The 24,285-nt window shown below is 53.7% G+C and overlaps 1 long non-coding RNA gene across 1 annotated transcript; it reads right to left on the minus strand.

Annotated features, from left to right (window-relative positions):
• Positions 1–1,892: 1,892 nt before the first annotated feature.
• LOC113606492 (uncharacterized) lies at positions 1,893–23,581 on the minus strand. The gene is made up of 4 exons (XR_003427578.1): positions 22,899–23,581; positions 21,370–21,455; positions 13,156–13,362; positions 1,893–2,393 (listed from the first exon to the last, which is right to left on the minus strand). It is a non-coding gene; the product is annotated as an uncharacterized LOC113606492 (long non-coding RNA).
• Positions 23,582–24,285: the final 704 nt, after the last annotated feature.

Genomic DNA, 24,285 nt, shown 5'->3' on the forward strand with positions numbered 1-24,285 from the left:
GTGGGCTGAATTGACAGACGGACAGACGCCCCGTCTGCTGAATTGACAGACAGACAGACGCCCCGTCTGCTGAATTGACAGACGCAGGCAGGGGGAGGGGAGTTGGCCTCAAAACAGCTGGCTTCGCTCAAGGAGGATTCCCGTCCCCCCACCTCCCGCCGCCGCCCCCCGGCCCTGGCACGTGGGCAGCGTGTTGGACACTTGGCAACTGCAACCACTCTGCTCGCCAGCTCCCAGCCGCCGGCCTCCCTGCCTCCTTAATTAGCTCAGGGGCAGCAACTTCATTTCCCTTTGCCAGGATCAGGAGCCGGTACCCTGGCATGTGCCAGACCTGATGGAGTGGAGAGGAAGCAGCCGGCACAGGCTGGGCACCGCCCCCTCACTGGGGCAGCCTCCCCATCCCACCCTCCCTGCACCCCCAGAACCTCTGCCAAGCTCAGTCCCTGGGCTCAGGGATTTGCATCTCTGTTAAGAGGTGGGTTCGGCTTCTTGAGATCAGGCTGTGCTGAGTGACATCTCCATTCTGGGAAGGCGATCAGCCTGGGGGAGGGGCTGAGTGGAGAAGGGAGAGGCAGGGGGTGGAGGCCAGCTCGACCCCGCTCCTTCTCTGCTGTGCCCTTCAGTTTCTAATGGGCTTGGATTCACTCTGCAGGAGAAACGGAGGTTCCTCTCCAATTAACAAGGGGCACCCCAGCCTGCACTGCCTGCCCAAACCTCTCTGCTGCCTCCACCCCGGGTCCTGCCCTTGAGGCATCTGGTCCTGCAGCCTCACCAGAGGGTGCTGGTAGGCCTGCAGATTCCCAGGCCCCAAAGCCAGCCATTTCAGCCCTGAGATTGGGAACAGGGCCTGGGAATCTGCCTGCTTAACAAGCCCCCGAGGTGCTCCTACAGCTGGAGGTCCAGGAGCCACCCTGAGAACCTTAGCGCCGCCAACCAGGGCGTGGCCGGGCTGGAAGGGACCCCGGCCTCAGCTCACCAGGCCCCTGGTACAGACAGGCGAACAGTAGAGGGACTGACCGCGGCAGCCAGCTGGAAGGGGCAGAAGAGGAAACTGAGGCTCCTGGGGCTCTCCTTCCTTCCAGAGGCAGGACAAAGTGACCTGAGGCGGAAGGAGCCCCAGGAGAGTTCATGTGGCCTGTCCCCTGCCCCTAATCGTCAGGGGCATGGGGAGCTGGCCCGAGGAGAAGGATGGAGGACCGAAGCCCCCTGCAGGTTAACCGTGTCTGTGCTTGTTTCCCCTCAGGGATGATGTAGAGAAGCCGTCTGACCTTGGCCTGTCCCAACCCTCAGGTGACCCTACGTGGTCCTGACTGGATCCCAGAGGCCCTGGTCTGAGGGGCAGGTGGTCCCCAGGAGACGGGGCGGGTGGGGGGGGCGTGGACAAGGATAGGAGCCAGGAAGCAGGACCGCAGGAGAGCAGCGTGCCTCCAGACCTCCTGCGCTCCGGGCCCCCCAGATACTGCTTCTCCTACATGCTGCTCACCCCTTGAAAGGCCCCATCTGCAAACAGGGCTGAGCAAATAAACACCAGGGAGTACCTGGCATGTGGAAGGCTCCCTGCTGTCTGTGAAAAGGGAGGGAGGGCGGAGAGGTGGGGCAGAAGGATGGGAGGGAGGAGGGACGGGGGCCTCTTTGTAAAAGCCGCTGGAGGAGCAGAAAAAAATGCTGAACTGGAAACTAGAAGTCTCGCATTTTTGTCTCTGCCCTCTCCTTAGCTAGCAACGCAACCTCGGACCTCCTCCCCTCCAGACACTCTGCTGAAGGGCGGGGGACTCTCTCCAGGCCTCGGGTGGACCCAGGTGCCCTGACATTAGCTTTGACATCCTAGGATTCCAGCCTTCTCACTGCCACGGGGATCTTCTCCGGAAACGGATGGCGTTTATGGCATCTGGTCTCCCTCCCAGGCTCCCTAGTGGGGCAGGGAGGAAGCATCACCTTCCAGCCCCAGGCAGGTGAGACTCATCAGTAATGACAGGGAATGATGTCAGGCTGTGTCTGAAGCCACCAGAGGCCCAGCAGCCTGCCGCACTTTGTCATAAAATATGTTGTCACCTGGGGAAGGACCATCACCGACGAAATATTTCAGGAGACAAAAACAAGAGGTGCATTGATTTTTCCATGAGGTCAGACAACTTCTGGGAGGCCTCTTGTAACTCAGTTGTCACGGGGTCTCTCCCTGAACATCCATTTAGCCTGTGATGTCAGCGGCCTCTGACCCAGGTGGGCTGCCTTCCCTGACCACAGGCTGCTCTTTGCAGAGACCAGCGCCATCCTCTGGCCTTCCCGGACTCTGCGGAGCAGAGATGACGCAGGTCCAAGGAAAATTTCCTCTCTGGACTCACCCAAAACGGTGCGGAGAAAGGTCTGCCATGGGGACTCCAGAACGGCCTCTGCTGATGAGCAAGGTTGGTCATTAGTTGAGTTAATGACTCATGCAGAAGCACCTGCCAGCCTCCCCGACCTCCACCCCCGTCTGCAAAGCTGAAGCCAGAGTGCTCTAACATACGAACAGTAAGAGAAAAGCTGAGGCAGAGTGAGGCCAGCAGATCAGGAGAAAACTGCCATTGAAAAGATAGTCTGTGACTCACGGTTCCCGAGAGGACGGGGCACGCCGGGCCATGCAGGGTCACATGGGAAAACACCAGAGGCAGAGAGGAGAAGTGTGGGCGAGAGCCTGTACTGTTTCCATGTTTCCATGGGGAGGGATGGGCGAGGCAGGGTGATCAAACTTAGGACTGGGCAGTTTGAGAAATTTCAGGAGGCTGTGGGGCATAGGGGCTGCCTTAGTCATTTGGTACCTGGCCCTGGGGTGATTAGGGCAGGTGTTCAGTGGCCCAGAGTGTGAGAGCCCCATAGAGGAGGTGGTTGGAGGCACGGGCTCTGGATTGGTCTGTTTGTATATAAAAACCACACTCAGGTGAGGGCTTCCCTGGTGGTGCCGTGGTTGAGAATCTGCCTGCCAATGCAGGGGACACGGGTTCGAGCCCTGGTCTGGGAAGATCCCACATGCCGCGGAGCAACTGGGCCCGTGAACCACAACTACTGAGCCTGAGCATCTGGAGCCTGTGCTCCGCAACAAGAGAGGCCGCGATAGTGAGAGGCCCGAGCACCGCGATGAAGAGTGGCCCCCGCTCGCCGCAACTGGAGAAAGCCCTCGCACAGAAACGAAGACCCAACGCAGTCAAAAATAAATAAATAAATTTAAATTCATTCTATTAAAAAAAAAAGCACACTCAGATGAGTTGTTTACAATCTCTAGAAATTGGCTAACCCTGGAAGGGTGTCTCTCCAGTACCTGCAAAGACCCAGATGTCAAAGCATCAGAAATCCACACAATAAAAGACATGGTTAATACACAGAGCTGAAGTGGCTGTCCTTTATTTGCAGATGGAAATTGGAATCTATACAATATGGCTGACACCTAAGCACACTTTCTAACCTTTTGTGGGTCACAACAGGTCCCTTTCAAGAATAGGATGGATGTCGGAAAAACAAACAACCCGAGACTTCGCAGGCAATCCAGTGGTTAAGACTCCGGGCTTCCGGGGCTTCCCTGGTGGCGCAGTGGTTGAGAGTCTGCCTGCCGATGCAGGGGACATGGGTTCGTGCCCCGGTCCGGGAAGATCCCACATGCCGCGGAGTGGCTGGACCTGTGAGCCATGGCCGCTGAGCCTGTGCGTCCGGAGGCTGTGCTCCGCAACGGGAGAGGCCACAACAGTGAGAGGCCCGCGTACCGCAAAAAAAAAAAAAAAAAGACTCCGGGCTTCCATTGCAAGGGGCACGGGTTCGATCCCTGGTCAGGGAAGTAGTTGTATGTCGCAACTAAAGATCCCGTGTGCCACAACTAAGACCCAGCACAGCCAAATAAATCAATATTTTAAAAAGAAAAAAAAAAAAAGAGTAAGCCCAAAGATTTGGGCGTGACCTGAGCTCTGGTTCCATGGTTGCCACTGACCAGCTACTGGACTTGGAGCAAGTTACTCTCCCAGTCTCAGCCAGCTCTTGGTTAAATAATAATGATAAGTCCTCCATGGTATAATGAAGAACATATCTGGTGTTTGTCCCCAGTTCCTGGCACAGAACTTCAAAAACTCTTGGAATTTTCTGAGTGATGGGAGAGTCTTTGTTGCTAATGAGATGACCCAATGGTAGGTTCCTAGATGGCTTCAGGATGGGAACTGGTCACCAGAAAGAAAAACCATGTGAATAGAGGGTTGAAACTTTGGACCCAAGGTTTGGAGAGGGGAGGGGAGGCTGGAGATTGAGTTCAATCATGCAATTAATGACGTAATCAAGCATACCTGTGTAATGAAACCCCAATAAAAACTCTGGACACCAAGTTCTTGATATGTTCTAGATATTAATCCCTTATCAGATACATGATTTGCAAATATTTTCTCCCATTCTGTACCTTTTCACTCTGTTGATAGAATCTTTTGATGCACAAAAGCTTTCAACTTCTATGAAGTCCAGCTTGTCTATTTCTTTTTTTGTTGCCATGCCTTTGGCATCATAAGAAGTCATTGCCAAACCCAATGTAATGAAGCTTTTGCCCTACGTTTTATTCTAAGGGTTTTATAGTCTTAGCTCCTACGTTCAGATCTCTGATCCATTTTGAGTTAATTTTTTGTATGCGGTGTTAGGACTGTCATTGGCCTTAACAGTCAAAATTCGTCATTAAATTCGTCATTTGTCATTTTTGAAATTTGCCAAAATCATTTGACCACGTGTGTGTGTGTGTGTTTATTTTTAGGCTCTCTGTTCTATTCTATTGGTCTATATGTCTGCCTTTATGTCAGTACATTGCTTTGATCACTATAGTTTTTTTGTTTTGTTTTTTGTGGTACATGGACCTCTCACTGTTGTGGCCTCTCCCATTGCGGAGCACAGGCTCTGGAAGCACAGGCTCAGTGGCCATGGCTCACGGGCCCAGCCGCTCCGTGGCATGTGGGATCTTCCCGGACTGGGGCACGAACCCGCATCCCCTGCATCGGCAGGCAGACTCTCAACCACTGCACCACCAGGGAAGCCCCGATCACTGTAGTTTTGTAGTAAGTTTTGAAGCTAATGGAGCTTCCCAGTTGGTGAACACATGGACGTACCAGGAGAACGATGTGTCCTGATTCCACAGAGAGAGGGCATGGAAGCTGTGTATCCAGGACCCTTCTGGATCTTGCCCTATCTGTAACCTTTATAATAAAACTTCAAGTGAAAGTATAGCACTGTCCTGAATTCTATGAGTCATTTTAGAGAATTGTCAAACCTGAGGTGGTCGTAAGATAAAACCCCTGAATCTATAGCCAGCTGGTTGGAAGTGAGGGTGGCTTGGGGACCCCTGGCTGGCCTCTGACATTGGAGCAGTCTTGTGAAGGACTCAGCCCTTTTGTGGGGTCTGACAATAACTTGGGTGGGTAGTATCATACTTGAGTTGGAGTCCACCCAGCTGGGGTGGAAACAGAACACTCTCGTGAGGTGTTGTAAAGATGCAATGAAATAATGAAGGTAAAAGTCAGCCCAGTGCCCTGCCCGCACTGAAAGCTTTGCAAATGGTAGCTCTTACATTTGATTGTCTTAACAAATTCTTCTTCTGTTTCTGTCAGTGGAAGGAGGGCTGAACACTAAGGCCCGTCGTGGCTTCTAGATGGCCACAAGGCCTCGAGGGGCCACATCTCCTCTTAGTCCTCTGTCTCCTTGTCTGTGAAATGAAGACACTGAACAAAATCTCTTCTAAGTTGGCCTCGGGCTCTATGAATCGGCATGCCAAATTCTACCGAAAAGTGTGCTTTTCAGTCTCAGAAAAAGAACATTCTATGGTACTCTGGGCTTCCTCATTAATAAAGAATTACAGGGCTTCCCTGGTGGCGCAGTGGTTGAGAGTCCTCCTGCCGATGCAGGGGACACAGGTTCGTGCCCCGGTCCGGGAAGATCCCACATGCCGCGGAGCAGCTGGGCCCGTGAGCCATGGCCGCTGAGCCTGCGCGTCCGGAGCCTGTGCTCCGCAACGGGAGAGGCCACAACAGTGAGAGGCCTGCGTACCCCCCCCCCAAAAAAAAGCATGGCCGTTCTCCAGGTGAGACTCCCGCAAACTGCAGGCAAGGCATCTGAAAAACCCAATGTTGTGGAGGCAGCTCCTGTCTTACACGGGAAAGTGTCTGTTCTCCCGGACTCGAGATAACGAGGTACCCAAGCAGCCGGGATCTGAGCAGGGCTCTTCTGCAGCCCATACGTGACGTCCGTCAGGGGGGCTCGTATGATTTTAAAACACCGCGCAGATCATCCAAGACTGAGTTGGGCTCTGCTGAGTGTGTTGAATATATTTCATCGCGTTCTGATCCTTCTAAGCCCGTAACTGTGAGCTCTTCAGATGCAGGAGGTCTACGCGCCCCTGTGAAGTGCTGTCTCCCCAGGTCACTACAAGCATCCCCTCCTCACCCTCCCAGTTCCTGTCACTCCTTTGCTGCCACCTGTCTCTTGCTCTCGTCTGGCTCCCTTGGGCCAATGCCTCAAAATCTTCTTTGCTTCCACTCCAGGCTCAAGGCTTACTTGGGGTCCACTTCCCTGCACAGCTGACCTGGGGCGCAGGACTGGGCCCACTCCTCACTGTGGAGGGAAGAGCGACCATCAGGCAATGGGGCTTCCCTCCGTCCTGGAAGGTTTAGTGGGGATGGGACAGTGGTTGTTTCCGCTGGTGACTATCCGGGCTCCCCCAAGCCATGCCTCAGATTCACACCGTGTTCCTACTCCGAGGATCTGAGATATCTTCTGGGGAAAAAAACCTGTTTACCAATGAGGAAGGGGCTTGGAGCCTACAGAGGGGAAAGGCCTGGCCCCAGCTTACATCTTCTACATGGGCAGGTGTGAGTTCCGGGGTCCCCAAGACCATCCTCAGGCTCAATAATTCTCTAGCAGTACTCACAGAACTCGGCAAAGCCGTTACACTTCCACGGGTACAGTCTATCCCAGGGAAAGGACACAGATGAAAGTCAGCAGTGGGGAGAGGCACCTAGGGCAGCGTCCAGGCGAGACCAGGCGTGAATATCCAGCTTCCTCTCCCAGTGCAGTCATGTGGACGGCCCCCAATCCTCCTACAACAATGTTCGACGGTGCTCACGGAGCGTTACCAACCAGAGATGCTCCCCTGAGCCTTGGGGTCCAGAGTTTTCATTGGGAGTTGGTCACGTAGACATCACTGCCGACCCACATGGCTGACCTTTGTCTGTGGTCCCTCCAGAGCCAAGCAGATGCCAGGCAGCCTGAGACACCCATGCATTGTGGGCACAGACTATCCAATGTGGCCCGAGGTCCCCAGGTAAACAGGCAGGACCTTCCAAGCCTTCAGACATGACCCCCCAGGAGTCAGCACCGAGGGTCAAACCTCTCTCTGGGTAAGGTTAACCCTTTACTGCACAGAAGGGACCCCATGGTCCTCCTCCATACCTACTAGAGCCCGCAGGCACACAGCAGGCGCTTAACAATAAATGCTTAGTGAACTGAAGGCATTACTTATTGGCTCTTATTTTCCTCTGGACTCCGTGATTCTCTTAACTTCCTTCCCAGACTGTCCAACATCTCCAGCAGCACACTGCCAAGAAACAGGAAAGAGGGGGGGGACATGTCCCTAAATAGCCCAGATCGGTATAATACAGCCACATCCTTATCAGCCAGAAACTCGGGTCTCACTCACAAGCTACTCATTTTCATATCCCTGCTCTGTTTGAGTACAAATAGTTGGGTTTCACTACCCGCAGCACATTAATTATGGGGGAGAGAAAGAGCCAGGAGACAGGGCAGAAGCATCCGTCTCAGTACCAGCGAGAATTGAAAGTAGAAAAGATGGACGAGGGAGTTGAAATCATGAAAAATACTTGCGAAAAAAAAACTTGCAAAAGCAAACGTTTGGAGTCTGGGACCGTTTTGCGTAGGGGCGGGCAGTTCCTTACAATTCAATCACCATGGGCGTGACTGGGACCAACCAGAGGGTGGTAATGAACCACCAGAAGCATCATTCCTGAAACTTCACCGAAAGGTTAAGTGTCATTTGTCATTTAGGAAGGTCATGCGTTTTCAAGGGATGATGGTAGACTTGCGGTGGGTGGGAAATCCTCGGGCCTGGAGTATTTCACTTCCCGCCAGCGCTGGTTAAGAGCAGCCGTGTGTACCTTCTACTCTCTTAGAAACTTCTGTTCCTCCCTTCCACCTCCCATTAGCACGTCACTGTAACTGGACACAAAATCTACCGAGAACTCAGTCCCCAAGCACTACACATGCTTCTGCCTGGAAGGGCTCCCCTCCCAGGTGGGCCAGCCGTGGCTATTCCCGGGATAGTACCTGTGAAGGTCATTTCTGGACTGCAGGTGACGATCAGGCTCCCAGAAAAGTGCATGTGTGTGTGTGTGTGTGTGTGTGTGTGTGTGTGTGAGGGGGGATGATTTAAAGAAGACAGACAAGGGGCCACACAACGTGTTGAGGCCTGGAAACGCCTCTTGGTACCATCGGCCCAGCCCCTGGGCCTCCCTCTTCCTCTCCCGTCACTTTGGGCCAGCATCCAGCAGGGTGACAGGTCTGGTACATTTTCAAGCTCCCAGGAAGAGTAAAGCTGGCTCCCGGGGGACCAAGCAGAAAGTTCTCACTGCACTTGGAAGCTCTGGGACTTAGATTCTCTGAACCAGAACCAGAGCTCTTGGGGGTGACTGAGGCCTAAACCCAGGATTGGGACCAGCTAGCGGACAACAGTCTGATGCCACCAGATGGGCCATGTTTCCCTGCTGGGGAGCGAGCATGGCTGTCTTCCATCCCTGACTTGTGTCGTCCTGTTCCTGGTCCCCAGAGACATTTTCCTCCCTCGCACCCTCTTCTAAGCAGCCTCCCATCTTCTCCAGCCCAGACCCAAATGCCCTTGAATCTGCTCAGACCTTGCCTGTCACTGGCCCCTTGGCACTGGCCTCTGTCCACACGGCACCCCGACACGTGGACTGTGCTCGCCCCCTGCCTGTGCCCTTAGCCAAGATTTCTGTTTAGCAAACTCATCGCCTTCCCACCCATCGGAACCCTGTTTGCATCACGGACCACTGTGAAAATGTGATGAACACCACAGACCAGAAGAGGGCCACACACAGCACTTCATGTGTAACCTTAGGGGGCCTCAGACCTCCCCAAAGTTCATCCACAAGCCCCTGAAGGTCTACAGACCCAACTCAAGGCCAAGACCCCTGAATCCAGCTCAGAGGTCCTTTCTACACGTACGTCTCTGCGGCCCATCTCCTCATCAGCCAGCTTTTATCGAGGGGCTGCTGTGTGCCACGGACTGGGGTGGGCACCCCCGGAACCGACTGACTGAGGGGAGCCCCTCCCACTCACTGGGCCCTCGGCCCAGGCCTTTATCGGGGCCCCGCTCATCCATTCGCACATTCTGCGTTCATGTGACCATCTCCCACCCACACCACAGAGTCTCCTAGGGCAGGCATGCAGTACATCTCTGTTTGAGACCAGCGCGGGGTCATCGCTCAGGAAAAGTTCTCCGAGTGCATGAGCGAATGCAGTCGCGGGAAATGTTCAGCTGGGGGTGCTGTGTCCGAGGCTAGTCCGTTGGAAGGAGATTCCCTTCAAGGCCTCTGCCTGCACTTCGCCTGACTACCACCAAGGACCCAGCATTTCCTGTTAAGAGGCGTGGCGGTCTGGCTCCAACGCAGCCTTCACTTCTCGCTTGTGTGCTTTACCCAAAAATGCTCTCTATTATGTTATTATTTTTACTCGTGAGTGGGTATATAAATCGTTCTCTCTTCATGTTACAGTGCAGTCAGGAAAACTGAGTATTCGTCTCTCCTTTTAGCTTGTGATCATAATACCTTTACGGGGGTAACTCTGCAGTTTTGCAAAGTGATGGCAGACACGTCCCAGCCTCCCAACAGCTTTGTGAAATAAGTGGGTGACGGCTGTTCTCTCCAGTGTTAAGACAGGCAACTAGCAGCTTCCAAAGGTTAAATTACTTGCCCAGGTCTCACGGTTACTATGCAGCCATAGTAAAGACCCCCTCCCACCCCTTGGCTCCCAGGCAGCTCTCTGCCCCCGGCCCACAAAACCCCTTCCCCTCTTTCTCTGCCCTTGCCCTCCCTCCTTGGAGAACTTGATCATCCCAGCCGCCCACCCCCAAGATTACACCTTGCAAGAGCTGATTCTGCACATCCAACGCCGTGTTCAGTCATATCACGTTGGCGGTGGGGATATTTACACCATGGAAAATGGCAAAGGCCCGGTGTCCACCCCCAGCCTCTATCCAGCTGCCTTTATGTCATCCCTCTTCCACCAGCTGGTTCTGGTCGGAACCTGGAGTTTTTGTGTCTCAGAGAGAAATGCACCCTTTCCTGGAGCCCCTTGGAGTAAGGGCTGGGCTAGGCTGTGTCGGGAAAGGTGGGCCTGCCAGCTGGAGGTGAAAGGAGCCTCTCTGGGAGGGGCGGGAGGCAGCAGCCAGGAGTTTAACCGCGATGAGCCCTTGAGCTCATTTTCCTCCGGTCAAGCCTCCTTCAGAGCTTCCTTGTAAATCCCGGTCAAACCTTACGATTTTCCCCTTTCATTATTCAGCGAGGAAGAGGCAGATGAAAAATACATGACGGCATCTTCCAGGTCGGATCGCTCAGCGTGGCAAGGGTGTTTATCAAGGGTCCTTGTTCCCGCTGCGACGTCTGGGATATGAAGCTGGGCCCCCCCTCCCTCCCAGCCCCCTCAGCCTCTCCAGACCTCATGCGGGCGTCTGCCGTCTGGGAAACGCAGGCACAGCTCCTGCCAAAAGAGGAAAGGCCTTTGTGCTTTATTGAAAGAGACAGGATTTATTTTCATTTTCCTTTGCCTCCTATGCTTTGAGGTTCCCTAAAGCCAGGGGATTTGGGAATAAGCAAAGAAATCAGATCCCCCATCAGAGTGGCTTTCTGGCTAATTGCCTCTGCTTTGAAATCTGCTCTCTCATTAGGCCTTATTGATCCTCAGGTAGGATAATTCCCAGCTCCCCTCCTCTTTTATTTTAGGGAAACTTCTAGGAATCTCACTCTTGCTTTGGACAGAGGTTCTGTGCAGGGGTGGGATGTGATGCTTTAGGACGGCCTGGGCCATGCTGGCTCTGTTCCGATCCTGGGCTCACCTTTGCCCCCAGCCCCTGCTCAGGCCTCGCCGACTGACGGACCCAGCACAACTTGGCCCCAAAGGCACCAGGCAGAGGAACAAACGCCCCTTGTGCGCCAGGGAGGGGGCGCCTAGAGAAGTTGTGGTGGGTTCTGGAGCAGGGTTTCAGGACCGTACATCGCTCTTGGACCCACCAGTGTGTTGCAGCTGCTCGCACAGACCTGCGAGAGCCGATTCTGGACGTCTCTTTCCGGTTCCATGTTTAGTGACATCACGATGGCAGCTTGAAATTGGCGGTGGGGACAGCATTTACACCGCGGAAACTGGCAGACACCACCCCTGGGGCTTGCGTGTTTCTGGAGAGCCAGTTGGGGGCATTTAGCAGCATGCCACCTCACTCCGATGCATCTCTTCTCCCCACCCCGGGGCATAACCCACCTGCCAGGCGCTTCTTCACGAAAGCAGCAGGGCAGGAGCTCCAGGAGGCAAGCTGGAGCCACGAAAGGCCAGTGGGTACACCTGCTCTTCTAGATAACAGAGCTGGGACTTAAATGCTCCTGACCAGTGAGCAGGCTCCTCTGTTTACCCGAACTGATGTGAACGTGGGCAACCGAGTAAGGCTAACTTACAGCCCCACCCCTAGCCCGCTGCAGAGGCCCCCATGGGTGAGACAGAGAGAGGTGAGGCCACAGAGAGACGGGTCTCCCCCCTCAACTACAGGCTCTGGACCATCTTCACTCCCCATAGGGAGGGGGGTCTCTGGGCCCAGGGCTTTGGAGCGGTGAGATAGGGGCTGTGTTGCGGGACTGCTGCTGGAGGTCCCACCTGGGGACACAGAAAAGGATTAGGAAACTTAGCCCGTTTGGTCTTGCCCACCTTGGGCAGCCCAGGGAGGTTCCAGCAGAGGAGATCGGGACACGCCCAGAAACCAGACCAGGATAGAAGGTCAACTGGGCAGCCAGGGCCCCAGAAGGAACAGGTGGTATCTGTCTCTCCATCCCCTCTGGCCGTGTTGACCAGTGGATCATCTCAGAGCTGCAAATCACTTGCAGCTTCCGGGAAGCAGTGGCCCAGATAAGAGACCTGCCCCAGTTTATTCCAATTAAACGGAGGCCCTGGGCTGGCTCCTAGGAGGAAACAGCCCCATAACCTGGTGATGCCTCCAACCTCCTCCGCCTGCCCCCCTTGAAATTAAAGGGGCCCTGGGCTTCCCTGGTGGCGCAGTGGTTGAGAATCTGCCTGCCAATGCAGGGGACACGGGTTCGAGCCCTGGTCTGGGAAGATCCCGCATGCCGCGGAGCAACTAGGCCCGTGAACCACAACTACTGAGCCTGAGCGTCTGGAGCCTGTGCTCTGCAACAAGAGAGGCCGCGATAGTGAGAGGCCCGAGCACCGCGATGAAGAGTGGCCCCCGCTTGCCGCAACTGGAGAAAGCCCTCGCACAGAAACGAAGACCCAACACAGCAAAAATAAATTAATTAATTAATAAAAACTCCTACCCCCAACATCTTAAAAAAATTAAAAAATAAAAATTAAAGGGGCCCTGAAGCCCGATTACGGCAGGGAGGATGCTGCCTCTTTAAACCAGAGAATCTGACTCTGCTCAAGGGATATTTGCGATCGCCTCCAGCCTCCCCCGGGGCTAAAAAATTATATCCTTTCTCTCTTTGCTAAATCACCACATCCTCAGATTGGTGCTGAGGGGGTCCCTACCGGAAAACCCGAGTGTCAATCCACTTTGCAAACTCTGAGCCCGTAATTGGTTTGGAAATAACTGAGTGAATAGCTCAAAAGGCTTCGGGGGGATTAATGTCAAATACTGAGTCCCCTTGATGGCGTGGGGAGTGCTGTGTGGGCATAGGTGGTGGCAGGCACTGTTAACGTCAGCCCGTGGCACAGAAACATCATTAGGATTCAGATTCAGGCACGTGGCTTCCAAGCTCCAAACTAGCCTGTGGAGCCGAAGGTTGCTGCAGGCATCTTCCAGCCACACCCTCTCCTTTCCTTGGAGGGCCTGGAACAGAGCCAGGGGCTGGGACTCACCTGGCGCCAGAGCAGGCCACACCCACACCTGCCTCTGAGTGGCACTGGGCAGGAATTTCCTTTGCCCAAAGATTATTCCCTGAACAGAGTGGCTGTAAGCAACTCAAGGGCAAGGTCCTTTCTATTCTTCCTCCTTGAGCAGGGTCCACACAGGCTGGAGAAGAACGGTCGGTCATGTCAGAGACAAATCGCGTAACCGTGCAGAGCCTTGGTTTGTAAAATGAGAAAAATGCTTCCGGTGAGTCGTTATGAGGATGAGATGATTCCTTAGACCTTCCCCCAAATCACCCAACCGTAGTAGACCGTATCCTATAATAGATTCTTCCTAATGTCCTGCACTCAGTCGTCTCATGATTCCCCAGGGTGTGTGATCTCTCTCTGCAGCAAGTAATAAATCCAATTTGTTCAGCTGCAAGTATATTCCTGGTGGTCTTTAGCTGGAGGACATTGACCCTAGCTACATTTCAAGTATTCAATAATCACGTGTGGCTAGTGGCTACCATGGTGGACAGCACAGATGTAGAACAATTCCATCACTGTAGAAAGTGCTATCGGGCAGTGCAAGTTGACACTATGTGATTCCAAATCTCAGCTCTGCAGGTAACCCACACACCTAGAGCCCGTGCTCCGCAACAAGAGAAGCCACCGCAGTGAGAAGCCCGTGCACTGCAACGAAGAGTAGCCCCCACTCGCCGCAACTAAAGAAAAGCCCACGCGCAGCAACGAAGACCCAATGCAGCCAAAAATAAATAAATTGATAAAAAAGATTGTGTCTTCCTCCTCGTCCTCTTCTTGAATCACTCACTCTGGGGGAAGTTGGCCACCAGGTTGTGAGGACACTCAAGCAGCCCTGTGGAGAGGTCCACAGGAACTGAGGCCTTCAACCAACAGCTGTGTGATCTTAGGAGCAGCTCCTTCTGCCCCCGTTAAAGCTTTCGATGACTGCAGCCTTGGCTGACATCTTAACCACAACCTCATGAAAAACCCCAGGCCAGGACCACTCAGCTAAGCTGCTCTCAGATTCCTGACCCCCAGAAACTGTGTGAGATAATAAACATTTGTTATTTTAAGCCACTGAGGTTTGGAGTAATTTGTTACACAGCAATAGATAACTAATACACATGGCCTACGGTAGTGCTTAATTCATGTTAGCCGTTCTAGCCAACTGGCCATAAAGTTGGCCTCCAGGGAAAGAGCCCAGGTCTGCTGGTTCAAGCAGTATGGTTTGCCCAATCCTCCTTCTTCTAATGATAAATGAAGAAATTGGTCCTTGGGCTTTGGACGTCAATCTGTGAGTATGGTCAGTACAGTCATTCCAAGTGTGGTCTTCGGATTCAAAACATCGGTCAAGAAATGAGTGGATGCTGGGAAGTTGGGGATCTGGGTGTCCAGGGCCAGCCCTTGGGTCCAGCCCATTTAGGGAGGTGCCTTACAGCCCCAGAGGACCTTTTTAGCAGGACTTCAGTGTCATCTTGTGTCCACACTTCAGCCCTGAGCCTGTAAGATGCTACCCAGGGGCCTGTGAGTAAATTCACACTTTGCAAGGAAAGGTGCTACGAGGCTGGAAGGGGAGAGGGAGGTCCAGTGCTCCCCAGCTTCGGCACCAGCCCTTCCTTAGCTCTGTCCTCCCAGAATTTCACTCGTCCCAGGCCAGGCCTCATCATCTCGGTGCCCCCCACCCCACTACCTGGGACACCGCCAAGTCCCAAGCAGATAAACAGAGACGGTGTGTCCCACCCCATACCACTCAGGGACCTCAACGGCTCAGAACAGGCAGAATTCCCCAGAACCCCTCCCTGTCCCACTGAACAAAGACACCGGAGAGAAGAAGGGGCACCTCCAAAAGTAAGAAGACAGATGGGACCCGTGTGGCCCTCTGCCCGTAATTCTTGGAGGACCATAGTGTATCATTTCATAACTGCGTGTGAGCATCCCCGGCCGGGGAGGGAGGGTGATCCTGCCAGCAAGCACTGGCAGGATCCCCCATTCCTGGCTCTCAGACCTCCAGACGCCCGGAGAGAGTAAGGAGGGGGAAGCCGAGAACACAGGTAAGCAAAGTAATTGAAGGTTGAACTCGGCACTCAAAGGAAGAGACCGGAAGAGACCGTCCTCTCGGGTGAGTGCACACTCTAGAGGCTGCCACCTCCTCCATGGGGCCTCCCTCCCCTGATGGCTACACAAAGCAGAGGGCCCCCTCTTTTTCGAGTAAGTGAAAGTAAGCCGTCTACACCGGGGTGAACAATATAGATTTATGAGATGTTGCCGCCTGCTTCTGTGTTTTCACATGTGTTTGTTAATGAAAGGTAACCTAAGGTCAGGTTATTATGTAAATAACTGCTGGCGGGGTGGAGGTGACCACTCCGCCCATTTCAGGAGGCACTAATGAATATTGGATCTTGTCACTTTACTGAGCAGAAGGACGGAAAGGACAGGCTCAGCTCCACCTGGGCTCCAACCAGCCACCTCTCCCTCCACTCCCGCAGGGCCACAGTGAATTCAAATTCTCCTGCATCCTCTTCCCTGCTCTCCCAGACTCCCGCATCCCCACGCAGACAGAGTGGGGCAGACGGGCCACGCTGGCTGCGGACCCTTCTGGCTGTTGGCGGTTTGCAGTGTGGAAATCACAAACCATCTCCACTGCCTGGACCCTGAAACCATCACCCTAGGCCTCCCCAGAAAACAGAAGGAAAAAGCTTGGCCAAGGAGCAGTGTCATCCAGGGTCCCAGGTGGGAGGCTGAACACAAGGTGGCAGACAGAGGTGATGGGGGCGGGAGGCGGGGGAGGTGAAGCCCTCAGTGCCCGCCGGAAGCCGGACCCAGCGTCGGGGGTGGTGGGGCCCTGGACACCGCAAGAAGGGACAGCAAGCCCCTTTGCAGGGAAGTCCTGCAGGCAGGAGCAGCGAAGCACCGCCAGGCCACGGGGAGGGCCATCCGTGCCTGTCTGCGGGGACGGAGACACAGGAGCTGGGTGGCCAGGAGAGGCTGCGCGGAGGAGACCGGCGTGTCGGGGAGGTGGGTCCGCTCTTCTCTGCGGGCTCCCGGCATCTCCCGGCAGGCTGGAGGGAATGAGGATGGCTGGTATTTTTCCAGCCTTCGAGCTGGAGAGGCAGCCGGTACTGATGGCCGAGGGGCCGCCCTGCCCTGCCCTCCCCTTGCACTGCCTGTGCCAAGCGTATACAGGGCTCTGGGTGATGGAGTGGTACCACTGGGGTGTCTCTGCAAACGAGATACTGCAACCTCCCTGGGTAAATAAAAGCCAAATACAAATAATGTGCCTGCGTGGCACTCCAGCTCTGCCTTTGACTAGAGGGAACACACTGAAGGGGTTGATTAAAGATAAATAAAATTAGGCTATTCTAGCTGCTCCAAACAGGCAGGGCTCCCCTCTCTCTGTGTGGCTGAGATGAAGCCCCAGCGCACTGGGAGCTCTGGGCAGCGTGGGGAGGGGAGTGCTGACTGCAGCTGGCTTCGTGGCTACCCACATGATTTACACCACATGCAGGCCTGGAGCAGACAGAGACATTTTTTTTTTTTTTTTTTTTATAACAAGTATTTATTTATTTATTTATTTATTTATTTTTAACATCTTTATTGGAGTATAATTGCTTTACAATGGTGTGTTAGTTTCTGCTTTATAACAAAGTAAATCAGTTATACATATACATATGTCCCCATATCCCTTCCCTCTTGCATCTGCCTCCACCCATCTTTATCCCACCCCTCTAGGTGGTCACAAAGCACTGAGCTGATCTCCCTGGGCTATGCGGCTGCTTCCCACTAGCTATCTATTTTACATTTGGCAGTGTATATATGTCCACGCCACTCTCTCACTTTGTCCCAGCTTACCCTTCCCCATCCCTGAATCCTCAAGTCCATTCTCTAGTAGGTCTGTGTCTTTATTTCCGCCTTGTCCCTAGACAGAGACATTTTTAACCGGTAATTGTCATGTGTACGGAGTCCTCCGTGTCGTGTCGGAGAACTATCTCTCCAGAGGAAGGTGGGTGTTCTCCTCACAGAGGAAGGTGGGTGTTCTCGTCAGGAGAAGGGATGGCAGGAGACAGGTAATCCGGGGTGGCTTACAGGGGCCACCCTGGGAGACTAGGGGGTCAGGGACACAAATGAGGCCAGCCTGGCCTTCCTCTGTCCCTTCTTGGACAAACACACCTTTCCCACTCCACCCTCCACCCCAGCCTCCAAGACGGGAAGGCCCTCCACTGCCGCTTTCTCCAAAGCTGGTGGGAGGGCACCTCACCTTTTCTGAACAGGTGCCTGGCTCTCCTGTGTGGCTAACTCACCAATGGGACGGAGACACCCAAAGGAAGCAGCTTCCTCCTTGTGCAATAACAACGTGATGATAAAACAAGACTAACGGCTGACATTTGTCGACTTCCCAGTATTGCCCCATTTAACCCTCGCCACCGCCCTTAACGCAGGCTCTGTGGGTGCAGACACTGAAGCAGTGAGGAGGTCAGCTTCGAGAGCCGACAGGGCGTGTCTAGGATCCACGGATAACAAGCGGGAAAGGGGCATCCGGACTCACATCTATCTTCCACCAAAGCCTCTGCTTGGGACCAACCAGCCTGGAAGCTCCAAGAAAGAGGCTGTGCATCCGGCAGATGCCCAACACTGGTTCCTTGAATGAGATGTTTGACATCCCGTCGCTGCTTTGGGCTTCGGCAGTACGTGTCTCGCTCTCAAGTTCTAGGTGACACGCGATCCACTCTGCTTCGTTTCCACCTCGTGGCGGCCAATGCCGGCTCCGTGTCCTCTTGTCCTTGGGAAGGTCTGCTGTGTGAGCTCGGATGGGGCACCCCACCCGGCTGGGCCTCAGCCTTCCCGTCCGTAGGATGAAGGGGTTGTATTATGCAGAATGAAAGGAGCCGGCATGTGACAAAAGGTCACATACTGAACGGTTCCATTTATATGGCGTGCCCGGAATAGGCAACTCCATAGAGACAGAAAAAGCAGGTTCAGTTTGCAAGGGCTGGGGGGAGGGGGTGGGTAGAGAATGGCCGCTAATGGGTCTCTCTCAGGGTCTCTCACAGGGTCTCTCTCCGGGGAGATGGAAATGTTTTGGAACTAGATAGAGGCGATGGATTTGCAACACTGTGAATGTACGAAATGCCACTGAATTGTATATTTTAAAATGGTTAATTTTCTCTTACGTGAATTTTACTTCCATATAAGAAAGTGGAGGGCATCTGAGGGAGACAGGTGTACTCTCCACGGTTTATTATCTTGTGTGGTCCTATTACTGTTCCCCCCCTTGGCCAGGCACCCCTCAACATCCTCATGTCGCCCCACTGGAACGGAACAACTGGTCCTAACGCCTCACTTATGGGAGGGGAGGGGCTCCACACGCAGGCTTCAACGTCAGAAGCCTCGTGACTCAAGGTACAAGTGGTACAGGAAGACGGCACGCTCCAGGATGTCAGAGAAGGTGGACAGTGACATGACCACATCACGAAATGAAGGATGCCAGCTCTGCCGGGCAGTGTGGCATCTGGGATGGGTCAGGAGCTGTCTGTGCAGCCAGGAAGCAGGAGAAGCCTTTAGCCCTGAGGGATGCGAGCCCCAGGCAGGGAGCAGGGACAAGAGTGGAGGCTATAGCAGATATTCAGACTGGCAGGAGGCTGGGAAGGGCAGTCAAAAACACCCTAAGTATTCTGGTTCTTTCTATCACACCCGGATGCTTTGTGGGAAAGCGTGACGTTTTCCTTAAAAGGTTAGGGCTCTGTCCCTAAGCAGCCCTGATTCCCCTCAATGGCCCACTCGTGCATGAGGGAGACACTTCTCGGATAAACATTTATATAAGTGCTATTTGTCCAGAGATGGTTCGTGGGAGGACCTCGTGGCGCTTTTCTCCTGCGACCCAGACCTTCAGATGTATCCTCATTGAGCCCCAATTTCCCTTTGAAACAAGTCAGTTAATGTGTGGGCGAGGAACCGGTGTTCCACCCTGCAACCTTCATCCCAGATGACTCGAGTCAGGACGGGAGGTCCGTGAGCCCCAGTGAAGGTCGGGGGGCGCTCACTCTGCCCACCACACCCAGCCACAGAGGGGGCTGCGCTGTAGGTTCTGTGTGTTTTAAGACATCCATCATCCTTTTCTTCTCTGATGAGAGCAACACATGTAGTGGCAGAAAATGTAGAGCTTATAGAAAAGCATGAAGAAGAAAGTTAAAATCCCCTCCAGTCCTACCCTTTAGCCCTTTGGGGAGCACCTCTGTACACAGATGCCGGCGGCATCACGCAGGGAATTCCTGTGCATAGAGGTTTCCGAGGGCTACCCCCCTTCCACCTCCCACAGTTCACACCCAGGGAACAGCCAACCGGAGACCTGGTTTCTACCTTTTCCAGAAACTTCCTTAAGTTTTCAACTCTAGCTCATTGTTTCATCTCTGGGGAGCCTAGATGACACAGGGGTGCCATATTCCATGGGTTTGAGGAAGGCACAGAAAAGGGTCTAACGGATGCGGCAGGACAACTTAAGAACAACCAGCTCCTCCCCTCCCCCTCCCCCTCCCCCTCCCTCCTAATTTACATGGAAACAGCCACAGCCTCCTGGGCTTGCAAATTGGATCTGCCAGGGCCCTCAGTAAGCACAGGTGAGCAGGGGCTCAGGCACCGTAAATAATGAGCAGAACAGGGATTTGCTGATGATGGAGAGACCTTCGGAGAAGAAAAGCAACAAAATTCAGAAGGAACCTGCGTTTGCCCAGCAATACAGATGATCGGTGTAAGTGGAGGGGACATGTCGTTAACGTCACCTTGGCAAAATAATTACATGCGAAAGGAACCCAGCAGCAAAAATGGAAAACAGGTAAGAGCTTTGCAATGCACAGTTTTAAGAAGCATTGTGGGGCTTCCCTGGTGGCGCAGTGGTTGAGAGTCCGCCTGCCGATGCAGGGGACACGGGTTCGTGCCCCGGTCCGGGAAGATCCCACATGCCAAGGAGCGGCTGGGCCCGTGAGCCATGGCCGCTGAGCCTGCGCGTCCGGAGCCTGTGCTCCGCAACGGGAGAGGCCACAGCAGTGAGAGGCCCGCGTACCCAAAAAAAAAAAAAAAAAGAAGCATTGTGGATTTCCCAAGTCTGCTGGTGTTGTGCAATAATGCCTGGGCAGACCTTGAGAGTGGGTGGGATGTGCTGAGCATTCCGCCCCATTGGATGAGCGAACAGCACCGCTTTGGGAACCAAGAGACCTGTGTGGTTTGGGACTAGTTACTAAACCTCTCTGAGCATCGGTTTACTCATCTGACATGTATATTTACCTCAAAATGTTGTGAGCATCAGAAATTGCCCTGGGCATTTGGCTGGAAGGAATGCAAAGCTTCAGTTCAAGTTGAAAGGGATACCTCTACCAGCAATAATCATGATAAAAAGTTTTTTATAACCCTCTTTGAGGGAGCTCATCCTCCCACCGTCCATCCATTGCTGACATCAGTAACCTTCCATCACCCACTCCACTCACCACCCGCAGGGACATACTCTGCACCAAAGGCAAAACACGCCAGGTGCTCTCACGGTGTGTCCAGGGGAGTGGGAAGGATGCCCCTCTGCTTTCCACTGATTTCTTTGCCCCGAGTCAGCACTGGGATCTGAATGGGGCTGCCGCCTTTCTCTCATGCTGTTCTGTCCTCCATAAATACAATTCCCGCCTTTTGTCTAGCCAAAAACTGCAAAAACTTCAAACCCCAGCACATATGTTATCTGCTCAGTGAAGTCTTCTTTGCTGCCCACTATCCCGGGAGGTGGATTACATTTCTTGGCCTCCACTTGTCCTCCCCACTTGCTGCCCACTGGCTGCAAACGTTATAGTCGCGGGAGCAGGAACGCTATTTCTGAGGACAGGGGCATGCGCGTACACGTGGATGGATGGACGGATGGATGGATGGGGGATGGTTGGATGGATGGAGGATGGATGGATGGGTATGTGACAGCAGCCAACAGAGAGAGTTAGTTCCTAGCTTTGGCAGCCCAGTGTCAGCCAATGGGAGTAGGTCATTCCAACCCAAGGAGGCCCAAGAACATTTGGGGGCCTCTCTGTCCCCATGCAGTGTTCTCCACTCCCCTGGAGACCACGGAAACTGACTTGACAGGGTTGCAGCTTTTAAAATCCTTCTCCCATCATCAGAGGCTGCAAATAAAACAGTAGCTATGCCTTGCAACCTCAGAGGCTCAAAGGCAGCTAGAGAAAAGCAAAATCAAATTACCTTGAAAGGCAACAGCCCCTGGAAGAAACATGGCTTTCAAAACTGAAAGCAGGGCTTCCCTGGCGGTGTAGTGGTTAAGCATCCACCTGCCAACGCAAGGGACACGGGTTCGAGCCCTGGTCCAGGAAGATCCCACATGCTGCAGAGCAACTAAGCCCGTGCGCCACAACTACTGAGCCTGTGCTCTAGAGCCCGCGAGCCACAACTACTGAGCCCACGTGCCACAACTACTGAGGCCTCCACGCCTAGAGCCCGTGCTCCGCAACAAGAGAAGCCACGACAATGAGAAGCCTGCGCACCACAATGAAGAGTAGCCCCCGCTCACCGCAATTAGAGAAAGCCCGCGCACAGCAACGAAGACCCAATACAACCAAAAATTTTAAAAATAAATAAATAAATTTATGAAAACTGAAAGCAGGAAGACAGGAGACTGGCCCTCCGCCCCTCCTCTCCCACCACCCCACCAGCCCCTGGAGGTTTTCAGCAGGAACTGTAAACTGGGGCGTGGACGGAGAAGCCAGCCCACAGTAGGCGTTGTTTTGTTCATACTGTGCTTTTTAATTTAAAATTTGGGGTGCCAACACCTAAAATCATATACTTTCACGCAAAAATCCAGCTTGTATGTCTGGCTCCTCTAGAGAAACCAGCTGCTCTGGGTGACCCCAGGCTCTCTCCCCTGTGCCAGCAATAACCTGGACCTGAGCAGTCTCTGCCTCTGGACCCAGCATTCTCCAGGTGACCCCAGACCCAGCCCCCTGTACCTGCCTGACCCTGGAAGACAGGTGAATATGTACCCTTTCTATTCATGGGGGACCCTGATTCCCTCCAAGTGCACATTTCTGAAGCTCCCAAGTGTCCAGGGTTTGAAGGACTCTTCCTGGCCTTTCACAGGATGGAACCAGCATGATTTCTCTTCCTTCTGTCTTTTTCATGCATCTGAATATTCTGACAGACCCCAGATCAGGATCAAGATGCTAATTCCATAATCTCTGTGACTTGTCTGTGGAAAGAGGGGAGGCCAGTGGGGGCAACTGGGGTGCATCCCTGCCCCGTTCTCAGCTTTCAGACTCTGCTGATGCTGGGTCAAGGAGGATGGGGCCAAGTTTTCCTCTCACCAGCTGAAGGAACAGACAGAAAACTGACGAGGGCCTCACCTAGCCACTACCTACTCTAGCAGGTGGACCTACGTACCTGGTCCCACAACTCGTGGGCTACCTTCCCTGCCAGCCAAGACCCACCAACTCTGGACTCTGTTGGTGCAAGACTGGTTGACGGGGACAACCACAACTACTGTGGAGCCACAACTACTGAAGCCCGTGTGCCTAGAGCCTGTGCTCCGCAAGAAGAGAAGCCACCGCAAAGAGAAGCCCGTGCACCACAATGGAGTAGCCCCCATTCGCTGCAACTAGAGAAAACCTGCGCGCAGCAACGAAGACCCAACGCAGCCAAAAAGAAAAAAAAAAAAAAGAAGAAGCCTTGCCAGGAAGAGGGAGGGGGAGAGGAAAGAGAGGAACGGGCAGGCATCCTACCTGTTTGCACTTGGATACGCAGTGGGGTTTGTGTATGAAGAGGAGAGCGGGCGAGGGCTATTTGTTCTGGGAATGGTTAATCCTTCTTCAAATTTATATCCTGAATCTTCTCTGCAACTGTGTCAATGAAGAGTCCGCAGCATCGCTCCATACAGCTGGGCCTGACTCCTGCCCGAGGGGTTCTGAGCACGGGGTCCCCGTACCAAACACTCACGCCTCTAGGAACCCCTGGAGCCTCTGACTTCCGGGAAGGTGGGCCCAGGGACAGGAACAGGTGAACGCCCCACGGGACTGCACTTTGTAATGAGCGACGCTGATTAGGCTGTGTCCCCACTCACTGTGTAAAGCAGTCGCGTTACTCGGCTCTGTGTGGGAAGCTTGTTTTGTTCAGTTTGCAAGTATTTATTGTTTAAATAAGTTCCGGTGTTGGCTGGGAGTTGAGTAATCTCAAGCCAAGTTGAAGCAGTGCAGACCATGTGGACAGTTAAGTACCAACCTTCAGGGGTGTGGCCGCCTGACGCAGGCTCTGTGCAGAGGCAGGAAAGGAGGAACGAGAGCCTAGGGCACCCTCCCAAAGCGGCCACGATGCTAACTGGAAAAGAGCTTCCACAGGGTCCCCCCAGTGTGTACTGGTTCATGTTTAACAGCCAGCTCTCCTTGGAGACAAAAAAAATCCCTGATCTGTAACATTTGCCAATGCCCATACTGTAAATACTCCCGCCATGGCCGATTTCAAGCTACCGATGTGAAGTGACTCATCTGTGCGAGGCCCCTCTAGCACATCTCCGAAGTAGCTTGTGTGCTACCCTGAGTTTTATTCTCTTTTCTGTTGAGTTGCAAACAGAAGAAATAGAAAACTTGGAAGGAAAAGCAGGATCTTTAAACAAAAAAACAATAAACAGACAGCAAAAACTTTTGTCTCCTAGTGAAAGGGCAAGAGGACTGGCCAGAGGCCAAATGCAAACACAAGACTACCCTTGAGGGCTTCCCTGGTGGCGCAGTGGTTGAGAGTCCGCCTGCCGATGCAGGGGACGCAGGTTCGTGCCCCGGTCCGGGAAGATCCCACATGCCGTGGAGCGGCTGGGCCCGTGAGCCATGGCCGCTGGGACTGCACGTCCGGAGCCTGTGCGCTGCAACGGGAGAGGCCACGACAGTGAGAGGGCCCGCGTACCACAAAAAAAAAAAAAAAACTACCCTTGAGCCCCCAGACCTCCTGGCCTAAATCCAGCCAGGCCCCCACTGGGGGTACCAGGCAGAGAGCAGTCAAGGCTGCTCAAGCCCTCCAGGCACAGGTAGGGGGTGGGCTAAGGCACAGGGATCTATTGTAAGGAGGAATCCAAAGCTGGTGCTGGGCCAGAAGAATGGGGGGAGCTTGGTGTCCTCATCT

Source organism: Aethalodelphis obliquidens, unplaced genomic scaffold, assembly GCF_003676395.1.
Source record: "Aethalodelphis obliquidens isolate GAN/ISIS:26980383/991018 unplaced genomic scaffold, ASM367639v1 scaffold44, whole genome shotgun sequence".
In the NCBI taxonomy this organism is placed as follows: Eukaryota; Metazoa; Chordata; class Mammalia; order Artiodactyla; family Delphinidae; genus Aethalodelphis; species Aethalodelphis obliquidens.